Genomic DNA, 23,547 nt, shown 5'->3' with positions numbered 1-23,547 from the left:
TAGACAGCTGCAATTACTAAGCCATCAGAGTGAATAGTAAAATATTTAATGAAGCCAAAAAAAACACACTAGGGAGGACAGTTTACTTTTACACAGATTCTACTGAATTGTCTTTTTGAACTTGTTGTCCATTAAAAACTTCAGGGATTTAAAAACTTTTATAATAGCTGCAGTTAAAAATGCTAGTGATTACTGTAAATTACAGCTTTATTTCCTATGCTGATTGTTGAACATGAATCACAAAGAAGGCAGACTCTGTCCTGGCCTGCATTAGGCACAACCCTGCCAGCAGGTGGAGGGAGGAGATCCTGGCCCTCTCTTTGACATGGTGAGGCCACACTGCTGTGTCCAGTGCTGGGATTCTTAGTACAAGAGGTAAGGACATCGTGGAAAGAGCCCAGTGAAGGGCCATGAAGATGATGTGGGGACTGCAGCAACTCTCCTGTGAGGAAATGCTGAGAGAGGTAGGACAGTTCAGGCATCTGTAAAGAAGGCTGAGTGAGGATCATGTGCACATATCAAAGTACATCAATGTACACACCCTTTTTAGGAATTAAATTCCATAATTGCTTCAGGTTACCTTGCATGTTAAAGAGTCCAGACTTCATATGTTCCCCCTAATCTCAATTTTTTGGTACATGAGAAAAAACAACCTGCAGAAATGTGATTCAACAAGACACGTTTCGAAGAATGGGAAGAGTTGGGAGGTGTACAGGCAGGGAGGATCAGAGTGCTTCTGAAGAGGTTGGTCTAAGCAAACCACACATTCAAAGATCCTCTACTCTATTGTCAGAGCCCACCAATAATGGGAATTAGGAGTCCTCAGCACAGGAAAGCTACTTACAGTGGCTTACTCCAAAGTGTCAGCAGCGCAGGTAACCACAGAGCAGGCTGGACAGCAAACTCTGCTCCTTGAACAGTTCATCAGGTTTGGCTCTACTCCACTGGCACCTGAAGAATCTCCATTAAGCTACAAAGGACAGAGGAAGAAGAAAAAGTGCCAGGCATCCTTATGTGTCCCAACAACAGCATGTTCTTGTCTGAACAAACGTCTGCAGAGTACAAAAAATGCACGATGTGAATATTAACACTGCCTGTGCAGAAGACAGCACTCAGAAATGGTGCTGACCACATGTTGGAAAGACAACATAAACCCTCCTGTGCTGGTGTGTCCAGGTCAACACTACTTGTCAATACAGGACTCTGGGCCACAGGTCTGCCGTGTTTTATATCAGAGCAGTAGCCACTCCTCTGTTTATTGACAATACCATTCTTTTAATAAAAATTGCCAATTCTTTTCCTCAGAATAACACTCAAATAGTATCATATTAAAGCAGCTGGCATTGGCCAAACAAAATATTTTTTAACCCAAATTATTTAATTTTCTTTTATAATAAAAAGGGGTTTGTGGTGTTTTTATGTTTTTCTGTGTGTTACGGTAATGGGGTGGGATGGAGTTGCTACATTTCCAATTAATCTGAAATGAATTTCAACTTCCTCTCCAATTTTTTTGGTTAAGGTAGCAAATTTACGGCTTTTAGGGAACAAAAAAGTGACTCTTGTTGTTTTCCAGAAGCACAAATTAAATTCTCTTAAATAATTTTTGAGCACTGCAGGTGTAAAATGTTGTTATAGCTAAAGCAAATGTAGTTTAAAAATTAGCATTTTTGCTGAGAAATAAATCTGCTATTTGGGCTAAGGAGAACAGTCAAAGTGGCTATCTGCAAACCCTGAATATGGCTGTCTTGAATACAGGGAAATATATTGCTACTTTTTCAGACTCACATGTGTGAACATAAGAGCAGAAAGAGACTCTAGTTTTGTCAAGTCTCATTTGCCAGCTAACAAGCAGATTAAATCTGCTCTATTTTTGTGGACTTTCCCATCATATCAATCACTCTAATTTCCTGTCATTTGTACCATGACTACTTTGACTCACACTGTTCTTGCAACACCCATCCCACAAGACATCTTCTGTTGTACTTTTAATACCAGTATTTTGGCTGTTTGTTGGAAGCCTATGTGGTTTCCTTTGTGTTCCTTCAGTTGGTCTGATGGCTGTTTCTGTTCCTTCTGTAATTGCATACAACTTTGTGTATTTAGGTTAAAGAACTTCAGGTCCAAGCAGGACTTGGACAGGTTGAAATGGTTTCCTTTCCTAAAGGAGGTCATCTCACTATCTCTGCTAGAAGGAATAATAAGGACAGAATTTTTACAAATAACCTTTGCATTATAGCAACAGATACTTCTAGGAAATATTTTCTACAAAGCATGGCTCTAAGTAGCAAATGCCATGTATATTTTCCAAGATACACTGTCAGAGAAAAGACTGTGAAAGCATAAGCCTAGGTAGGACTTAAATAAACTGCCTTTATGATTTGTTATAAACATGGCCAGGTGTTTTATGATTAGGAATGTTGCCTCCTCTGATATTTCTGACTCGTCTTTGGACAACAAAGAGTACAACATCTTCTTCAGCTTCCTGAATATCTTGTTGAATAAAGCAGGTACAGTAATTTCACGAATACAAGCCGCACCAATTTGACCAAAATTTTGGTGGAAACCCGGAAGTGCGGCTAATATTCCGGGGCGGCTAATCTATTAACAAAATTCTAAAAGCTGCCAACACGGAAGTGAGAGCCCGCGGCAGCCCCAAGCCAAGCTGGAGCCCGGCCGGCCCCGACAGAGGTGGGAAAGCCTGGCAGAGGCGGGGCCAGCAGTGTCGGGGGCGGGCGGCAGAGCCTGAGCCAGCAGGGCGGGGGAGCCCGGGAGAACTGGGGCTAGCAGTGCAGGGGAGCATGGCAGAAGCAGGAAGGCCGGCGGGTGGGGCTGCCTGGCAGCGGGGGAAGCCCAGCATAATCGGGGCCAGCAGCGTGGGGGAGCCCGGCGGTGCGGGGGCCTGCAGTGCCGGCCAGGGCGAGGAAACGCGGCGGTGGTGCAGACGGGAGGGGGCGGCCGGCGAGCCTGGTGGCGGCGGCGGCAGCCCTGCCGGCGGGGCGAGCGAAAGCGGCGCTCGCGAAAGCGCCGCTCGGCGAGCGAAAGCGCCGCTCGGCGAGCGAAAGCGCCGCCGCTCGCGAAAGTGCCGCCGCGAGCCGCGAACCGCGAACCGCGAGCCGCGAACCGCGAGCCGCGAGCCGCGAACCGCGAGCCGCGGGCCGCGGGCCGCGAGCCGCGAGCCGCGAGCCGCGAGCCGCGAACCGCGAGCCGCGAGCCGCGAGCCGCGAACCGCGAGCCGCGAGCCGCGAGCCGCGAACCGCGAGCCGCGAGCCGCGAACCGCGAACCGCGAACCGCGAGCCGCGAACCGCGAGCCGCGAAAGCGCCGCCGCTCGCGAAAGCGCCGCCGCGAGCCGCGAGCCGCGAGCCGCGAGCCGCGAACCGCGAGCCGCGAAAGCGCCGCCGCGAACCGCGAGCCGCGAGCCGCGAGCCGCGAGCCGCGAACCGCGAACCGCGAGCCGCGAGCCGCGAGCCGCGAGCCGCGAACCGCGAGCCGCGAACCGCGAGCCGCGAACCGCGAACCGCGAGCCGCGAAAGCGCCGCCGCGAACCGCGAGCCGCGAACCGCGAGCCGCGAGCCGCGAGCCGTGAACCGCGAGCCGCGAAAGCGCCGCCGCGAGCCGCGAACCGCGAGCCGCGAAAGCGCCGCCGCGAGCCGCGAACCGCGAGCCGCGAAAGCGCCGCGGGGCGGGCGCGGCGCTCGCGAGGCGCGGCGCGGGGCGAGCGAAAGCGGCAGCGGGGCGGACGGCGAGCCCGGCGGCGGCAGCCCTGCCAGCCGGGCGAGCGAACGCGGCAGCGGGGCGGTGCTGACGGGAGAGGGGGGCCAGCGAGCCCGGCGGCGGCGGCAGCAGCACCACCCGGCCAGCCCCGCCGAGCCGTGGCGCTGAGCTGGGCCACCCGGCCCCGTCGGCAACCATGAGCGGGCCGAGCCTGCCTGGCCCCGCCCCGAGCCAGTAAAGCCCGCTATGCCGCGATCCTCTTACTAATTGGCCAATTTGTGAAAGCTGCGCACGGATTCTCGCGACGAACGAAAGTGCGGCTAATATTCGGGGTGCGGCTTATCTATTGACAAAGACAGCAACATTGTCGAGGCACCGGGGGTGCGGCTTATAATCCGTGCGGCTTGTATTCGTGAAACTACTGTAATTAAAATCATAAGAATGTACAGTTAAATCCTTCCAAGAACAGATTATCTTCTTATTCTAATTAGCTCCAGGAAAATTCCTTCTCACTCTGCTGAGCAAGGCACATGTTGAAGGAGAGTAGCTCTAACCCAGAAACCTGTGTTGCAGTCACTAAAGCTGTAAAATAAATGGCTATGATGTTTAGTAGCTCTCAGCATTTGGGATTCACTCTCAGCCCTCACTGGCAAAGTGGCACACTTGAGCCTTTTCTCTGTATTGACTTCTTACCTTATAAGCTTTCCTTTGTAGCAGCTACTTCTCACTTTGCATATGGCAAGCTACCAGGCTCAGTTCTAATGGAAAACCACGTGGCTCACACTCTGGTTCATCAGATGTTTCCCTTGGCAGCTCTTCTGATGTAAACAGTTCTCCCTGCCCTTGCCCAGAGATATTCCTGCTCACTTCCATGCCATCCCCTTCAGGTTTACTGTACAGCTGCTTGCAGCACTGTGAAACAAACCAAACCAAGGAACTCATTAAATGACTCCAGGGTAAAAATAGCCCTGGAGAGTGGATTTTAAGATAGTTTTTCTCAGAATGAGTTGAGAAATACATGTGTGATCAGTTAGCAAATCACATTTACCATAAGACCATAAATATCTCTGGTGGCACAAATGAGATGATCCAGAGGCAGGAACTAATTTGGGGGAAGGGGAGATAGATAGGAACAGATTAGACCAGCTTTGCTGCCAAGAGGGGGGCCTGTGGAAAAATCCCAAAAAAAACCCCACAAATATAAAAATTTTCAAAGCTTGCTTTTTAACACCCTCCATTTTGTGACAGCAAGAGTAAGGGCCTGTAGTTACAACACTGCTTACAGAGTAAGTGTTTAATACATCAGCAGCTTGGCAAAATTCTTTGTGGTCCTCTTTCTTTGAGGGACCATCTGGCTCCATCAACTGCTACCCAGTGTAATGAAATATTAGACTCATCCAAATCATGTGAGTTTCAGATAGGTGTCATGAAAACAGTCCAGCACTTGGGGCTGTTTGGTTGGATTATTTTCTCTCCTTTTCCCTGTGTGCATATTTATTTCATTAGATTTATCTCTGTTCTATTTTCTATCTCTTCATGACTGTAATTTTTCTTTTTTTTAGACTCCAGATGAAGTGTCACCAGATAATGTTTAGAAAAGAGCCCTTTGATTTCTTAGCATTTGTTCTATATATAACTTGCTGTATATGTGGAATTGAAATAGACACTAGCAAGAACTCTAGCAGGCAAACATGTATTGCCAAGGAAATAGATACAGCATGACTGAATACTCAGTCTTCTCAATCTCTCATTTCTATTACTTTTTCATCTGAGCTGACAATTTTTGGAAGAAGCATCTGAAATAGACATATTTTACCTGGCAGCTCAGTTTCTGCACACTTATAGTACACTGATCAGTGCCAGCCGTCTCAACATCAGCAAATGCTGTCCATAAAACACTATTCCATTGTTGGCAAGTTACTTCTATTTTTAAAATAGTTGAAAGTAAATCACAGTCTGCCCTATATTGAACTTTGTGATTCAGACTTATTCCTAGACTAATAACAACACAATACCCATAAACCATTGTTTGCTCTATGTCTTACACATCAAACCGGGATTTTTTAAATTGTTATTTCACTACAGTTTTCTGAAACCCATCTTGCTTTTGTATTTGCATGGATTGAACATATCCCAAGTTTCTTAACTTTGTCATTTAAAATAAGGCTTCATTCTTAATGCATAGCCCATAATGTTAAAAATCTAATGCAGTCAAACTGCCAAATGAGTTTTCACTTGTCTCACTTCAAGAAAGAAAGGACAGCTACCAGCCAAGTGCACATTCCAAAGGGGAGAAGCTTGAGCAAGCATGGCAGAAGTTCAGAGTGGTTGAATGGGCATTTCCCAATGGAGCTCATACACAAAAGGAATGAGCACAGGACCTGGTCATACCCAGGTGTGCAAGAAGGTGATTTAAAAAGTCAAAATTCAGATGGAGTTAAAACTAGACAAGGAGGTGAAGGGCAAGGAAGTACTTCTGTAGGTACATCAGCAATAGAAGGAAGGTTAGAGAAAATCTGGTTGTTTGGACACAGAACCTAGTGACAAAACTATTGAAAAAGTCTGTTTTCACTGGTTAACTTGCCCTCTGGCATGCCAGTTCTCCAAGGCTATAGCAGAATCTGTTTGAGAGATGTAGTATGAACAGGAGAGGAAGACACACTCAAGGATGCTGCACCAGCTGGACAATGTCACTAAAAATATTCACTCTTACCATTTCTGTAGGGTCATGGTAATTAAGGCAGTTTTCACATTACTGGAAAAAGGAATGTGTGATACTACTATTAAGAAAGGGGGAGAAGATCTGGGAAATTACAGGCTTCACTGTCTCAGGGAAAATTGTGTGGCAAATCCTCAAAGTCATTTTCAGACACATGATTTAGAAGAAGGTGACTGGGAACAGGCAGCAAGTCATACTTGACGAACCTAATTGCTTTCTGTGATCCAATGACTAGCTCCACAGATAATGGGGACAGCAGTGGATGTATATCTTGATTTTAGCACACCCCTCAATGAGGTCCATGGTAAAATTATAGACAAACTGGTGACACAAACTGAGTAAGTGGATGACAAGGACAACTGTCATAATGTGGAATGAACTGTAAGCTCATCTTTAGTAGGTAAAAGATTATTTTAAAATTCGGAACATATAAATAATGAAAATAATCAATATACAGTAAGAATTAAAGTACAAAGAAAGCCTTGTTTCCAAATGAATATACAGATACTCCCAAAGAAGATTAAGCACTCCTTTATGTTTAGATAAGTCCCCTATAAATTAGTAGAGGCAGGCAAGCTTCCAAATATAAAAAAATTAAAAGAACAGTTTGAAAGAAAATCATTCCCAAGAGAAGATGGGAAGATCAGAAGAAATGTAGGCTGCCCATTTTACAAGTAGAGAAATCTGAGAATCAGAGAAATTACTTAGGTAAAACCAGTTTTCCATGTTATGTCTGGACCCTTTTATCAGCCCTTTTTCTCATTTTATTAATTAGTTCAACATTATTAGTATCAGGAGTATGTTTCCTGGGGCAGAGCTAAGAGCTTTGTACAACTGCATGTCACTCTTCTCATAGAGCACAGTTTTCCCTGCATCCATTTCTCAAGGCAGTTAAGTATATGTCACTACCTGTATTATACCATTATACAAATGGAAGTTACGGCAGTATTTTAATTCATTTGTTTCAGCCTCTCTATAACTTCATTACTCTGACTTCACTCCTTCAGGGGTGAACACTTCTGAGGTTAACACTTGCTTTTATTTAAGTCACTCTCAGTGACTAAAGAAACTACAAACAGATGCATCAACATGAAGTATTTTATATTACATTGAAGTGACATTTCATTCTACCATTGATGCTTTTCACTAAATAAGTCCAATGCAAGTCAGCACTTCATGAACTCTGGTTTCAGTGAAAAGAAATTCTAAGAAATATAAATCCAACTTTTAAAAAAATTCCAAAAATCACTATTTCTATTAGACTTTTACTTGTGACTCTCTTGCTTCCCACTTAATTTCTTTTGTTTTTTTTTTTCCTTTTACAATTGACTGAGAAAAAGAGGAGGTGAGCAAGTGAAAGAGATCTAAACTGGAGGAGGTGAGCAAGTTAAAGTGCAGTATTTTAAAGAGCAAAACTTCTTTGAATCACTGATCTGCTTTGGATGTGCTTTTTTCAGCCCAGATCAGAAAGGCTACACTGAAAAGTGGCAGAATGAAGAGTAACATTCATTTTGCAACATTAACAAATACTGCTAAAGTAGACAGTTCACATTTTTTAATTTACAGTAAATTCACGAATACAAGCCGCACGGAATATAAGCCGCACTGCTGGTGTGTTGACAACATTGTTGCCTTTGTTAATAGATAAGCTGCACCCCGAATATTAGCCGCATTTTAGTTCGCAGCGAACTTTCACAAAGTCGTCATTTAGTAACACAATCGCGTATTGCCGGGGTTTACTGGCTTACTGCCGACCTCGGAAACATTGTTTCCAAGTGAAAAAAGACACAGACAATAGCTGCGGCACCGTTCCCTGCAAGTTTTATTTACAAGCCGAAAAAGACAGGAACAATAGTGTGGTCATTTTGCGAGCATTCCCAACGGATCCGCGTTGCCTTTAAACAGCCGCTGAGCCGCGCGGGCGGGCAGCCAAGCACCGAGCGGAGCCACATCTCCGTGCCGGCACGGCCACCCGCTCAGCCCCTCGGGCGAGTGGCTGAGGTCCCTGAACTCAGCTCTTTCCCTGCCACACGCATCGGCGCAAATGCGCCTGTCCTGTGACCTCAGCGAGCACCGCCCCCCCCCCCGCCCGCTCAGCTGCACACCCCCTGCCCCCTCAACTGCCCCTCCCCTGCCCCCTCAACCGCCCCGCCCCCGCCCGCTCAGCCGCACGCCCCCTCCTCCGCGTGAGCCCAGCTACCCGCGCAGCCGCACAAGGGCGGCCAACCGCGCAGCCGCAGAAAACTGAAAACACTTAAAAAAATACAGAAAAATATCACACTTTTATTAAACTTTTAAACAGTTTCAGTTTTCATTCATCAGCCACTTCATCAGCGGCTTCATCTTCCGTGAAACCGTCGAAGTCTTCGTCCTCCGCATCGGAAACCAGCAGTTGGGCAATGGTGGGATCCAGCAAACGTGAGGCGGTTTGCCGGCACCTTCACCATCAGAGTTATCACCTTCGGTACTCCCGATGGCATTGCTGGTCAGTCCAGGAATGATGTCAGCTTTGGCGAACCCTCAGCTGATAGTTCGGGTAGTTACTTTACCCCAGGCATCCAGTATCCACTGGCACACTGTAGCATAACTTGCCCTGCGCAGCCTCCCGGTGTTGGTATAGGAGTGTTCGCCTTCCAACATCCACTCTTCCCACAAAGATCGCATTTTAGACTTGAAGGAACAAATAATACCTATGTCCAGCGGCTGCAGTTCTTTGGTCAAGCCACCCGGTATTACAACAAGCTCCGTCTTCTTTATTCTCACGATTTCTTTCACGGTTTCCGTCGTATGGGCACCCATGGAATCCAAAATTAGCAGTCCCGGTAACTGATTAAAGAACCTATGCAGTGTGCCACCGTAAACTTCCGTTAGCCAAATATTCATTGCTTTTTCATCCATCCAGCCTTTTGAATTAACATGAACCTTTATTCCCTTTGGAAATCTGTCTTTAGGGAGGGTTTTTCTTTTAAAAATTACCATGGGGCGTAATTTCTGCCCAGCTAGCGAAACGCCGAGGACGACCGTAAACGATGTCTTTTCATTCCCTGTGGTTCTTACCGGCACCGTCGGTGTTCCGCTGTGCTCCACGGTCCTCGTCAGCGGCATATCGAATGTGGGGGGTACTTCGTCCATGTTTATAATACAATGCGGTTGTATACTATTTTCAGAGATCTTGTTTTTGCAGTAACTCCGGAACCTGGCTACCTTTTCTTTGTAGTCCACCGGCAACTGCTGACACACCGTGGTCCATGTACGGACAGAGAGCTTCTGTCGCTTCATAAAGCGGAAGCACCAAGACGCTCCTGCTTGAAATTCTTCTATATGCAATTGCTTTGCAATTGCTTTGGCTTGTATCCGAATGGCAACAGTAGATACACTTCGGCCAGCTGCCCTTCGCTCAGAAATCCACTGATAAAGTCTTTCTTCCAGCTCTGGCCATTGTGCTCTGCGGCGACGGAAACTTTTCTTTGTCTTCCTTGCGAGACGAAGTTCGTCCTCTTGCTGTCTCCACCTACGTACCATGCATTCATTAACGTGGAACGCTCTAGCTGCAGGTCTGTTCCCATGTTCTTTTGCATAGCTGATCGCTTTCACTTTAAACTCCGCGTCGTACGCTACTCTCTTCTCCGCAGCCATGCCGAGGGAAGAAGTCGCCGAGGGGAGAACGAGCCGAGAAGAGATCACGCTGAGGGCAGAGCATGCCGAAAAAGAACGAGGCGCGGGAACTCATCCTGCTAAATACCCCCCCGTCCCCCAGTAATGCCGTCATCCACAGGCAGACAATAAGCTGTTCTCTGATTGGTTCATCGTCGGAACAACGGGAAACCATGGATTTCAGACTGTTTTGGCTCGGGACTGGACCAGCATGATACTAGGTAAGGGCAGATATCACATTTTTGTCCATAGATTAGCCGCACCGGAATATTGGCCGCATTTCCGGGTTTCCACCAAAATTTTAGTCTTCTCGCTGCGGCTTGTATTTGTGAAATTACTGTAATTTTAGTTACTTATTAATTTATTTTATTTATTTTATTTATTTAATTTTCAATATATATTAATAAACATTTTTTTTTTCCAGTTACCACAGAAATAAGGTCCAAAATAGAGTAGTCCTAAATTCCCAGAAGGATCAGCATTTTGAATAGCTTAAAAACATCCATCTTTAGTTTGCAATTTGATATATATGGCTACAGTTCTGGGTTACCTTTCAAAATAGGATACCAGGAAGAAACACTGAAAATCTATTCCAAATCCTAGAAATTATACTTGAGGGGACAATTCCCCTTTTGCAAAGATAGGGGTTAGATGGCCTAAAGGTGTATTTACATTTCTTTTTAAGACTTTAAAAAGTACTTATATGTCTAATAAATTCCTAATGAATTTTACAAATGTCCCAAAGTATACCAGTACATCATTTACATGTAACCAAAAGAATCAACTGTGCCTTATCTTGCAAAACCTTACATCAGAAGTTGTTACCTATATTACCAGAGCCTTGAACTTGGTGAACTGTATTCATAACTCCTGAATAAGGTCCAGGGAAGAGCCTGTGAGAGACCAGTCAGTATCTCCTGTTCCCTCATATCCTCATGGGAGATGTGGAACAAGCAGAAGAGAATGAATCCTGCTGACACATGAGGATTCTGGTACACAATCAATTCACAAAGTAAAGGATTCACAAACTGAGGAATAATCCTTTTATTCAGTCCCAGATTTCCTCCGCTGATTCCCTCACCATGGAGGTGAGGGAATCTCCACACCATGCAGGCGTGCTTCTGACACTAACAGGTGGTACAATAATAGAGAGACAGAAAACTTTCCCAGGGTGACCTAATACGAGGAAAAAGGTCTTAGGGTGATTTGTTCTATATTAATTCAGCTTTTCTTCTGGTTTCTGAGTAGGTGACTACCTTTCCACATTCAGACAAAACATTTCGGTAAAGGAAGTTTTGAGTGAAACATCATAGCAAGTTGGAACTGAAAGAAAACCTACTTTTTCCCCTGTTACAGAATGACTGGTACAGGATGTTTATCTATTCACAGGCAAAAAGTACTCCAGACAATAACAAAACTCTCATTTGATAAATTAAATTAACTCTAATCCCATTCTAGAGTCTGCACATTGGAGTCCAATATTTTTTGACTAGTCACTTCACAGAATTGGATGTATCCCACACTGCTGAGTCATACATATTTTTATCTTATTTTTTTCACTTTGTCTGTTTTCTGTAGATTGTCATATTTGTCTTGTGACTAAATCCCAGCAGTTCCAGTAGCCCAGTAAGGGATATGACAAATCCCAATTGTGGTTACTTACGTCCTAGCCTCTTCCGAGCTTAACATTTAAGAAGGATTCATTTGAGAAGGATTTGTGTATCTGCATTAGCATCATCTGTCAGTACTAATTAGAGTGCTAGTATGACATCTTGGTACTGCCTCTTTCCAAGGAAAATTGTCCTGACCACATCTGGTTTTAGCAATCGCATGTTCAGCCAGATTCAAGCCATTGGTATGTACCTTAGGGTGAATCGTATCCTGCTCTCAGTCCCTTTTAATTCTCTACAGATGAAGATATTCTCAAAGATGGTATCAGTATCAGGGATTATATTTGCCTCTCACTACTTGACCAAGGGGATTCTTCCCATCTAGACTTCTGCAGCTCACACCCTCCTTTACTCCCCAGTGATTATCTTTGCCTAGTGAGGGTTGCAATTGTAAAGACTGGCTTGTAGACAGTTTGTAGCCAGGGTAGTAAAACTCAGCATGTTCCCTGGGGTACAGAAGACCTGGGAATTACAACGTTATGGTGACATCTGTCAGTACTAAGTGAGGAGACAAGCATAGGGTTAATCAGCAGGGACACACATACAGGTCTGCAGCTTCTGTAAGCAGGTGTTTCAGTCGCGTAGCTTAACTCCCAGGATTCTCAGAGGTTTTCCAACTTCAGCACAGAGCGTCCTTTGAAGCAGCTTATACTTCCTGACCTGAAAACTTAGGTGTGTTTCTAGAAATTGGAGCTGCAACCTGCAGTTAACTATTGCTGAATAGCGCTTCTAATTTGTACAACAGGATGCCGAGACACTCCTAAAGGATTTCCTTGGAACATATTTTCCCAACTCACAAAACTTTATAAGCTTCAATAAAAGTTCCTAGAAAACCTAACAGTTTTTTAAGATTTTCACCAGCAGAAAAAATCCCCAAGCAAACAGAAAAAAAAGCAAGAAACTGTCAAGAAGTTTAAATCAGAGTCTAGCAGTTGAGGCTATTGCATTGTTTGTGAGACATCTTTGTCCTGATCCCAAATTTATTTCTATGAAGCAGGGTAATTGTAAGAACTGAAACTTGGAGAGAGAATAAGCAGCACTGACTTTGTTGTGGAAGACAGAAGATGCTGGTATAATTCCAAGAAAGATAAAATCCAAAAAGATAAACTGAAAGAAGAGAAACAATTATTTAGTAATTAAATACACATTTATAAAAGTCATACTTGACATAATGAAGGACTTGCATGTCTTCCTATTTGTAGAATCAATCCCCACCCAAATTTTCTATACAAGACAGGTTTAGCTGGACTTTGCCTCATTAGTGCTTGAATGGACAATGACATGCAATTCGTCCTCTCCAAGAGACCAAACTTTAGCTAGGGATAATGGCAGGACAAAGCACCTAATCTAAAGTACTATTAAATAATTGGTAAATTGGTTCCAAAATTTCAACTATAAGCCTTGCATTTTTTCTCAGATCTTATAGGCCAAAGCATATTGTATGTATTTCATCTTACTCTTAATGCAGAAGTTGGAAGCAGACTAAAGCTATGGATGCTTGGAAATAAGCATAAATATTTGCTTCAGGCTTTTTCACTTATAATGGCATTTTTCACCTTTCCACGCTGTACATGCTTTTACTTGCCTGTAGAGTTCTTTCTGGCAATTTCATTTGGGTAGTTTGAGTCATACAGATAAACATTTATGGAAAAAGTTGAAGGTATATATCTTTATGTAGTTGCTTGTATAAATAAAATTATATTTTCATATCTTTGACAGATACTGGTCCCTCATTCATGTGAATCATACACAAATCTTCATCCCTACACTTCAAAACATTTTGTCTAAAATTATTTCCAGGTACAGCATAATTATATCACTGATGCACCTGCTTTTTAGATGTGCCAGAAGCACTACAAGCATTTCCCAGCTATATCAGAAATTTAATACCGCACATTTGCTATCATCCCATATTATACCACACCATATAGCATCTGTTGGACCTAGAAATTGAAGGCCAGAGCAAGGGTGAGGATAGGACAGCACCATAGAGCAGAGGAATCTAGTTCTTATCTCTTTAACACTTGACACAGCAAAAAAATATCAAAAGTCTTTGGTTTAATTTTAAAACCCAAGGAAATTGGTAATTTCTGGTATAATTCCGTTTCTCTAAAATCTATATGCAATTCATTCATTAAATTAAAGCAGTGTCAAGTTTTCCAGAAAGCACACCAATTTCATGGGTGAACAATCACCATGTAATCCTGCAAAGTCACCTGATTTTCAGTTTGGCTGCATAGAAAAACATTAGTTTATTACTAAACCATATAATCCTCATATGATCTTAGGGTATACTTAATATGAATCCATGTGGGAGAAAAGAAAACAACCTGCTTCTTGGATAGTAAATAAATTTGTAGTTTAAAGAAGAGAGGAAAAGATCTGCTTGTGAAGCAACTCTCAGATACCAAACTACAAGGGAGATTTTAATTGCGTGTTCAGTGTTGTTTGTGGACCATTTGTGTCAGTTTTGCAGAGAGTAGATGAAGATTTGTGAGTGCATGGACAAACTCATTTTAAAAAAAAAGGAAAGATCAAGCAGGCAGAAATACAAAAATCTACATAACTGCCAAGCAATATCAGATTAAATAAAGTTCTTTAAAAACAGAAGCCAATAATAATTACAGAAAAAGTGCAGAGAGTGTAATCAAATTGTGAAAGAAGTAGAAGAAAAAGGGTTCTTTATTCACAGCAAACATGGAATAAACCAAAAAGCATACTTAATGTGAACCTCTGATTTCATCCAATGTTTAAGAATTCTCCAAGTTCAAATCAGGCTAGAAATAACATGAGGTTTCTTGAAAGCTACATCACACGAGGAAAAACACTGAATTAAGCTATGGAAACTGTGAAGCCACTACGCTGCTAAACATGACTGGAATTAATGAAATAAGCAAATTCCATCCTAGGGTTAAGGATGTAGGTATAGCAAGAGCTAAATTCTGGCATTATTTCAGAAGAAATGTTCTTCCACAAACTCCACAAAGCTGTCTATGTCCATAAAAGACTTCTTCCTCGTCCTCAGTCTCTTGTTCATCCAAGTAATTAATAAACAGTCTCAAGAGGATTCCCTAGTGTAAAGGTGTAAAACATGGACATGTGGTGAAACCAGAATGAAACATTCAAAGCTGAGTAAATCATCCAGCCAAACAAAAACCATCTGAGAGCACTCAATCCATCACTCCTTCTCGTTAGTATCTCTTGTTTCTTTTCATTGTATGTTTTTCTCTATGAATCTATCTCCTGTCACCACCACATTGCATCATGAACTCCCTCTTTACCAAAATATTTGTCAAGAACTCCAGCTCCCCTACTCTGCACCAAGAATCTCCTTGCTTTGTTCTTGATTCCCCAGGACCTTTCAAGATCCAGGGTAGAGCCTGCCTCCCTGGCTTTAATGTGACTTGTAGACTTCATGAATTTCATCATATAAACATAGTTCCTAGCACATATTTCTAACACATATCAATCCAGAACATATGCTGAATCCTCAAGTCTGTATTCATGGTACATGAAAGATCCAGAAGCAAGCACTAGAGCAATCAGAGTGGTCTGGCATCTGAACTGTTTATTTGATGGTGCAAAAAACAGTACTCATCTCAATATGCAGGTTATTCTGCTGTAGATAGAAAAGACATGGAAGTATGGAAGCATGGAAGTATGCTTTTAATGTCACAAGGTTTTTTCTCTGCTCTCTTCAGATTTCTATTTTTCCTTATTTGCTGAATAATAACCTTTCATGAGTATTCTGTCAGGGACAGATGCTGACTTTGCTTTGCTGAGCATATTAAACACACTCATGATGGGTTTGAGGCTTTAGAAATAAGTCGTGTGGGTTCTTTACAGCTTACTAATTAATCATAGAAAAACATTCCTAGTTTCCTCAGTGGAGCATGTATTCAGCTCAGCTGAAGAGGCAATACCTTTTGCAGACCTGTGCGACAGAATATTACTGCTGCTTAAAACAATATTATTTTAAACAGGCAGTTGCGAGCTAGCTCAGATTAGGAACCTCATGATATTTGTCCCATCTTCTCCAGCTGTGCTTCATTAAGATCTTTTCCAACAACCTTTTCAGGTACCTATATGTATGCCACTCTCAGTGCAGTCTGTAAGCTGTCTTTCACCTCTTACAGTGATTACCTATTGCCAAATTATCAACAAAACTACCAAAATAGATTGGTGAGTTTTAACCATGAAAATGTGTGGAAAATCAATGTTGTAGTTTCAGGAATAATGAGAAATAACGCTCCAGAGACCAAGGAAGTAAACATACACTGAAAACTTTGTTTTCTTTTTTATAGATTGCCCAACTCAAATGTAGAAAAAAATTTCAATTATAGCAACACAGTATTGCTTCATCAATGACACAAATTCACCTCTTGAAAACAGAGTAAATTCACTTCACATTCATAAAAGCATAGGAACTAATTTTCATGCATTAAAGAGATTAAATTCTGGCAATTTGAGGCAAACTGCTGCCTCTGCTGTCTTTTCCATTGTCTAATGACAAAAACATGCCTTTCTATCTAGAGAAACTCATAAAATAGATTTATACTTTTCTTACAGTTAGAATTTTTTTATAGTTCTTAGATGATATCCCAAAAGGGATGGCAGCAGGATTGAAAGCAGGATAGGGCTGGAGTGGAGGGAAGCACACACTTTCCCCCAGTGTTACACAAAACGTGCTCTGTACCACACAATGACCTGACAGGCACACACTACAGCCACATTACCCCTTCCTCTCCCTTTTTTTCCTCCATTTTTCCTTTCCCACAGTCATTTCCACTCTGTGAATTAGGAGGCAGGAGTAGAAGATCTGTGGCTGAATCAGTTCCTGCTTCCCACAGACTACAGCTCTCCACAGCAGGCTGAGGATAGTTTAGGCTTTGTGACAAACCTGTAGATGACATTTGTTAGGTGACTTGCCCACCCATAAGAAGAAAGATTTCTGTTAGCTTCCATTTTGCTTCGGTAGAGAAGTTGTGGGGTGGTGAAGACTTCTTGAATAAAGTAAGGTACAACCATAGCGCAAAACTGAATGCTGAGGCCACACTACTGACAACTCAACATAGATTTGCAGTGGTGATGACAATCAACCATTTTAACAGAGTAGCAAAGAAAATAACAGATTCCCCATCTCTTGTGTCTTCAAATCAAGACTAGATGTGCTTTTGAAAGATAAGCTTCAGCCAAAAATATTAGAAGAGTAGAAGATAAATGAATGCAGTTTCACCTACTTCACACAGAAAACGAAACCAGATGATCTAACATTTCCTTTCAATGCATGTTTTGATTAATTAATTTATTTCTATTTATCTTTGTCAGAGAATCCTAGATTAGTATATTTCCTAAGACAAAGAAGCTGTTGGCTAGTTTGACCAGTGATTCCAATTATTTGGGAGTTGAGGAGTTTATTTGATATGACAGTTCTCTGGACAATTTAATCAAAGTCAGATGGTGGATGGAACATTCATTTTTGTTAAGCCTTTCAAGATATTGTTGACTTTTCTCTGTTAGTTGCTTTTCAAATAAAATTATTATTTCTTAAAGGACTAACTGAATATTTAAAAAATTTACTTATTAAATTTGGGCTTTATTTGGTCAGTAGAGGTTTCATCATCTAAATCTTTAAGCATAGAAGGGTGGGTTAAAATAATTATCTTCTACTTGTGACAGATTCCTTGCTACAGAGAGGCTGCCTCTTGCCACAACATTTGGTAGGTAGAGAACTGGAGTTACAGGTTTTTATAGGAGAAATTTGTGAAGAAATCAGTCTGAGAGGTTATTATGGGGATCACTGCTGTTGCATGCTTTGATACAGTTAATCTTGGTTTGCTTCATCCACTCCATATTGCAACTACATTCCAGATGGTATATTAATAGGAAATAATATAGTGGATCAGTGCTGTATATTTTCTCCCAGGTGAAAAATGGAGTTGCACTTTCATATATGTACCAGGATATTTGGACCAAGCCTGGGCTTCAGGAAATGAAAAAGTTTCCATTTAATTATGACAATGTTTTGCTCCTGGCAGCATATGCATGTATCATGTGTACACACATCTGGGTATTTGTTTTGTTTTCTTTTGTTTTGTTTTTAATGTATGAATACATGTGCATCATATCTATGCACACTTAGACAAAATTTTTCTTTTAAATCTGAACCTATAATATCCAAGAAATCCAAGCTAACTAGTGACAGAAAGTCCATGGCCTGATGCCATTTTTGGTAGATGAGAGTCTGTCTGTTTTGAACTTTAGAAGACTTTCTATGCATATACTGCTGAAATCAGACCTTGGGCACCTTCCAGATGCTTGAAATGGGCTTGACTGAGAATCCCTCAAGGTTTGCCCTCAAATAAATCAGCTGTGAAAGCATTATTTCCAGAAGTGAATCGGTCTCTGTTCTCCATGTGATCTAGTTCCAGGGCTTCTCATATGTTTCTCAAAATTCCAGTTCTGTTTCCAGATGTGAATTAAATGCAATAGGTACACATTTTTGGTGTTACTTGTTCCTTTATTGAAGGTATTTTTCTGGTACTTTCTCTGGAGCTCCAGGACGCTGAAGCAATGGTAAAATGTCATTTGATGACACTTTCAGATAAAAATATAAGCTATCAATGAGCTATGGCATGAAGAAATCAAACTGCAGAGGGAAAAGGCTGTTAGATATGATATATACAGTAAATTCACGAATACAAGCCGCACGGAGTATAAGCCGCATATCCGGTGTGTTGGCAACATTGATGTCTTTGTCAATAAATAAGCCGCACCCGGAATATTAGCCGCACTTTAGTTCGCCGCGAACTTTCACAAAGTCGTCATTTAGTAACACAATCACGGGATCGCCGGGGCTTACTGGCTTACTGCCGACCTCGGAAACATTGTTTCCAAGTGAAAAAAGACACACCCTTTATTTACAAGCCGAAAAAGACAGGAACAATAGTGTGGTCATTTTGCGAGCATTCCCAATGGATCTGCGTTGCCTTTAAACAACCGCTCAGCCGCGCGGGCAGGCAGCTGAGCTCCGAGCGGAGCCACATCTCCGTGCTGGCACAGGAGCGGCTGCTGTAGCCCTCGCAGCCCCGCGGGGCGAGCGGCCGTTGTAGCCCTCTCCCTGCGGGCTGAGCGGCTCCCCCAGCCCTCTCCCTGCGAGCCGATTGCCCACTTCATCCCTCTCCCTGCGGGGTGAGAGGCTCCCCCAGCCCTCTCCCTGCGAACCCAGCCAACCCCGTAGCTGCACAAGACTGAAAACACTTTAAAAAGTACAGAGAAATATCACACAGTTTTATCGAACTGCCGAGGTAACTCACCCCGATAACAACCCCCGCCCCTCAGTAACGCCGCCATCCACAGGCAGGCAATAAACTGTTCTCTGATTGGTTCATCGTCGGAACACTGGGAAACCATGGATTTCAAACTGTTTTGGCTCGGGACTGGACTGGTATGATACTAGGTAAGGGCAGATATCACATTTTTGTTCATAAATTAGCCGTACCCAAATATTAGCCGCACTTCCGGGTTTCCACCAAAATTTTTGTCTAATTACTGTGGTTTGTATTTGTGAAATTACTGTACATATATACATGTGTATGCGAGAATATACCACCAAACATCTGAGCACAAAAAATTTTTGATAGGTTTTTTCAGATTATATACTTTTATTACATGTAAGTATCTGAGAAAATTACTTTTTCCCTAGCACATGTGGAAGTTAGATCCCCATTCCTGCAATGAGTGGCCAAGAAGAGCTGCTTCAGGGACTGTGGTGGTGGGAACAGCAACTGTAGAGCTGTGATCACCACACTTGGAACAAATAGTCACCAACACTGCAACCATTATTTAGAGACAGATAAAAATGACAGGTGAAGACAGATGTCAATTTTCAATTTCTTTTAAAAAGCAGCCTTTTTCCTTGTAGCATACGTGAATCCTATAGCAGTCATGAATTAGACTCTGCTCTGAAAGGAACTGGCCAATCTTGCAGTAGAATTGGAGGCTATTTAGCAGTGCAGAAGTCAAATAGGCAAGGCCAGCTTTCAAAAGATACACAGATTTTAATAATCCAAACCCAAAAGGTTGGACTTTCATATTTATCCACCAAAAGAGTATGACATTATCTATGAGTTATAACTGGATAATCCAAGCAGAATTGTGCATAAAATTACTTCAAAACCCATCAGTGCAAAAATAAGCAGTAAAAGAGATTTTTGAACATAATGTGTTACTGTTAGTCTTTTCAATATTTGCTGTTGTAGAACTGATGTATAATTAACAAATTATCTGATACACAACTCTGTGTTACTGTGCTTTTTCCCTCCTAGAAATATTCTTTCACACAGATGTTAAACACTATTTTTGTCATAGCAGAGTTGAGTGAAAAAAAATTGATTTTGGCTAATTCTTTTCTCACACACTCTACTTGTAATACAATTTAAAGGCGCAGATGACTGAGCTGGTAGATTTGACTCAGTGTTCTGTTATCTGGCACGGTTCCCCGTACAAAAGCTGATATTATTACAGTATATTGTTATCAATGCTGACTTTGGAAACAGGAAAAGTACCAAACGCATTTTGAAATTTTGTGACAAATATGACTATTTAAGGAGATTAGACTAACAAAACCTGGAACTATCTGGAAATTAAATAAGTTGGTGACAGATAAAGACAACTTGAAGACAGACTGAAAAAGATTCTGTACAGTTTTTAAAAAGTTCTTTAGTCTACCCAGAAATTCAGACCAAAATTAGAAAGGAGACTTTTTTCCTGTTTTATGATCTACATTCCTATAGTTCGCTTTGATTTTTGGCTTCAAATGAATCTGAAAACCTTCAGAGACAGTGAAGACCAAGTTCCTAGGTCTCTTTGCTGATGTTGACAGCTGTACTACTGTGAATATACCCAACTGCTGTGGATTTCTTTGGGGGTTTTTCCATATAACTGAGTGAGCAAATAGCTGCTGCACTATTTTTTCAGTTTTAAAAGCTTTGTATGTATGAGTTCTGCACATATTTTAGCCACTCTGAATAAACAGCTCCTTTCATTCAAACATTTGTGCTTACACTAATAAAGATTTGGCTTTATTGTAATTACTCATTGGTCTCTCTGACCAATTAGCAAAAATATTTTCAGAGAAAAAGAAACAGGGATTGGAGAAACAGGATTGCAAGTTTTATTTATACATCAGCCAAGTCGAAGTGGATGAGGCACAAACGTTTACAGGAATGTCATGTCATTCTAGCAACAAACTGCAACTAGACCCCACTGGGGAATTACATCAATTCCATAGGACTCAAAGGTAAAATACTTGGAAAAAATATAGTATGCCTGGCTACAGTGAAAACTTCATGGAGTGATCTAACTTTTATGTACATAGAACTTATATTTGTCTCTACCAATTTTTTACATTTTTTTTTCTTAAAAAAAGGGGACCTAATGTTATTTTCAGTTGCTGGGATTGTGGTACCTTACTCAACACTACGCACCTTGCTCTCAGAGATGGGCATGTAAGATTTAAACCTGTGAGGATCAGAGGCTGTCATTAGTTTTGAAACAAGTTTTCATTGGAGGATATTGGTTCCATGTAAAACAGAGCTTTCTGCAGGTCTGGCAATTTTATATATACTTAAAACATTTAAATTCATCATGATAAGAACTGAAACGCTGAAGCTTTCATTTAAATATTTTTTCCATCACGGTTGTAGCTTTTTACGTGTTCAAATAAATTAAATTTGTAGATAAATTTAACAAACTTTTTTTTTTCTAATAACTGGGAGTTTACTAGAATTTTATTGTGCAGGCGAAATCAAAATGAGAATTTTCTTAGAACTCAAACCTACACTTTGAAATATTGGAGTTCCGTTTTAGTCCCATGGTTCATTGGAGTCCCTTGGAGTTCTCTTTTTAACTTCCCAACCCATATGATGGATATCACTAGTATGTACACGAGTATGCAACACTACATTACTTAGTATGTAACACTACATTCTCAGAATAGGAAGAAAAGGACATTTTTTCATAAACTAGCTTCTTTTGCTTGATGCTGGAGTGTGAAACACTTTCCTGGTATTCTCCTGCATGGAAAGACAAGTGCAGCATGGGACGTTAATGCCATGCCCACGATGGATACAAAGAGGGATGCTGAGCTGAATAAAGATGGGCTAGGGGAGACAGAGACTGCACAGCTGCCACCACGTGTCTCAGATCCTTGTGCCTCATCAGCTCATGAGGCTGGTGAGAAACAAAATCCTCCTGGCTCTCCTTCTTTCCCAGTAAGGTCACATCACACTGTGTCCATTCCCAGTGGTTAATTTGGATTGGTAGCTATATATTATTTTCCCACTCAGGAATGAAAGTCAGGGTGCACTAATGTAGCAGCTGGGTCAGAGGACACAGCAGCACAGCAGCTTCAATGTCTTTATTGGGTTCAACTACTGTAAAGAGTGATAGAGTATTAGGTAATAATGCAAAGAGTTCCCCAAAGCAGCAGGTACAGTTGAGATCATGGGGCCCTTGGGATGGTAAATCTGTTACATGCCAGTCTTGTTTTCCCTTTCCAGATGCTGTTACACAGTCTTACAGAACTGCAAGAGACATTTCAAGTGAAATCCAGTGTCTCTGCATTTCTCATTCTTGGTTTTTTAATTGTATTCTACAGTTTCTTCTGGCTTGTCTGCAGGAAAGTTTGTTTCAGGAAAGTCCGATTCAGGAAGGCAAATAGGTAAATCTGTCCTTCCAGACACACTATATGGCAGAAGTGTCTAGAGGAATATTTTTAGAGCTACTCCTGAGGTAAAAATATATAAAAACCAAAAAGTAGGAAATTAGAAGCATTAAGCTAACCAAAGTGAATCAGAAGAATCATATAAATTTTACTATTACAAATCCCTCATCCATTGCAAAGTTATGCTTTACGTATATATACATGTAAACAAATGTATGTTGAGTATACTTTTGATTGGTCCAAGGAAATAAAATGCTTATATGCTCACTGAAAGCCTCAAATAAGACATTTACCATTTCCTAAACAATTTAATTTCTTTGGTTACATTGAAAAATGTGACCATTTTTGCCAACTTATATAAGCCCTAAAGAAATTAGAAGTGATGAGGCCTTGTAAGTGGAGATGTCAGTGAAACAGTCCCTGTCTGTGTACTGTGCTCCACTGTCTTTCTCTGGTCACCTGTGTGTTCATGTAAGCCAATGTTTTGAAAGCAGATTTTACACATCTCCTGGTTATTGGAATAAGTGCTAAGAGCAAACTCAAAGCCCCGGGTGAAACCCTGGCTCCAGGGTTCAGCAGCAGTGGTGGAACCAGAACAAAGACATTGATGATTTCTTGATTTGTCTAGAGAAAAAGAGAGACACAGGAGGAAACAACAGGAGCCAAGTGAAATCACAGTTCTCCTTTACACTTGGCTCCTGGCTGTCCAGCAGTGATTATTCCAATTGTCTTTGTGGTTTTCCTATGGTATGATAAGATTACATAAAAAAAAATTTTTAAAAATCTGTTTAAGCAGAGCTAATTAAAGCTCTAATTCTTATTCCCCTAATGAGACTCATTTTATTTATCTCAATTTAATAATCCTGGATATAAAGACTGCTGAACAAAGCAAACAAAGACACTCAAGTACTCATTCTGTATGTCACTACCAGAAAATTATCTCAAATGACATCCAATTAACATTTTTTATCGAATTTTAATCTGCAGGGGAATTTTCAAGAAGAAATTAATTGCTCTGTTTATACTGTAAATTCCTCAGAAATCCTGACCATTTGGATTTTATAT

Source organism: Catharus ustulatus, chromosome 2 (assembly GCF_009819885.2).
Source record: "Catharus ustulatus isolate bCatUst1 chromosome 2, bCatUst1.pri.v2, whole genome shotgun sequence".
Classification (NCBI taxonomy): domain Eukaryota; kingdom Metazoa; phylum Chordata; class Aves; order Passeriformes; family Turdidae; genus Catharus; species Catharus ustulatus.
Note: the sequence above shows the minus strand (reverse complement) of the source record.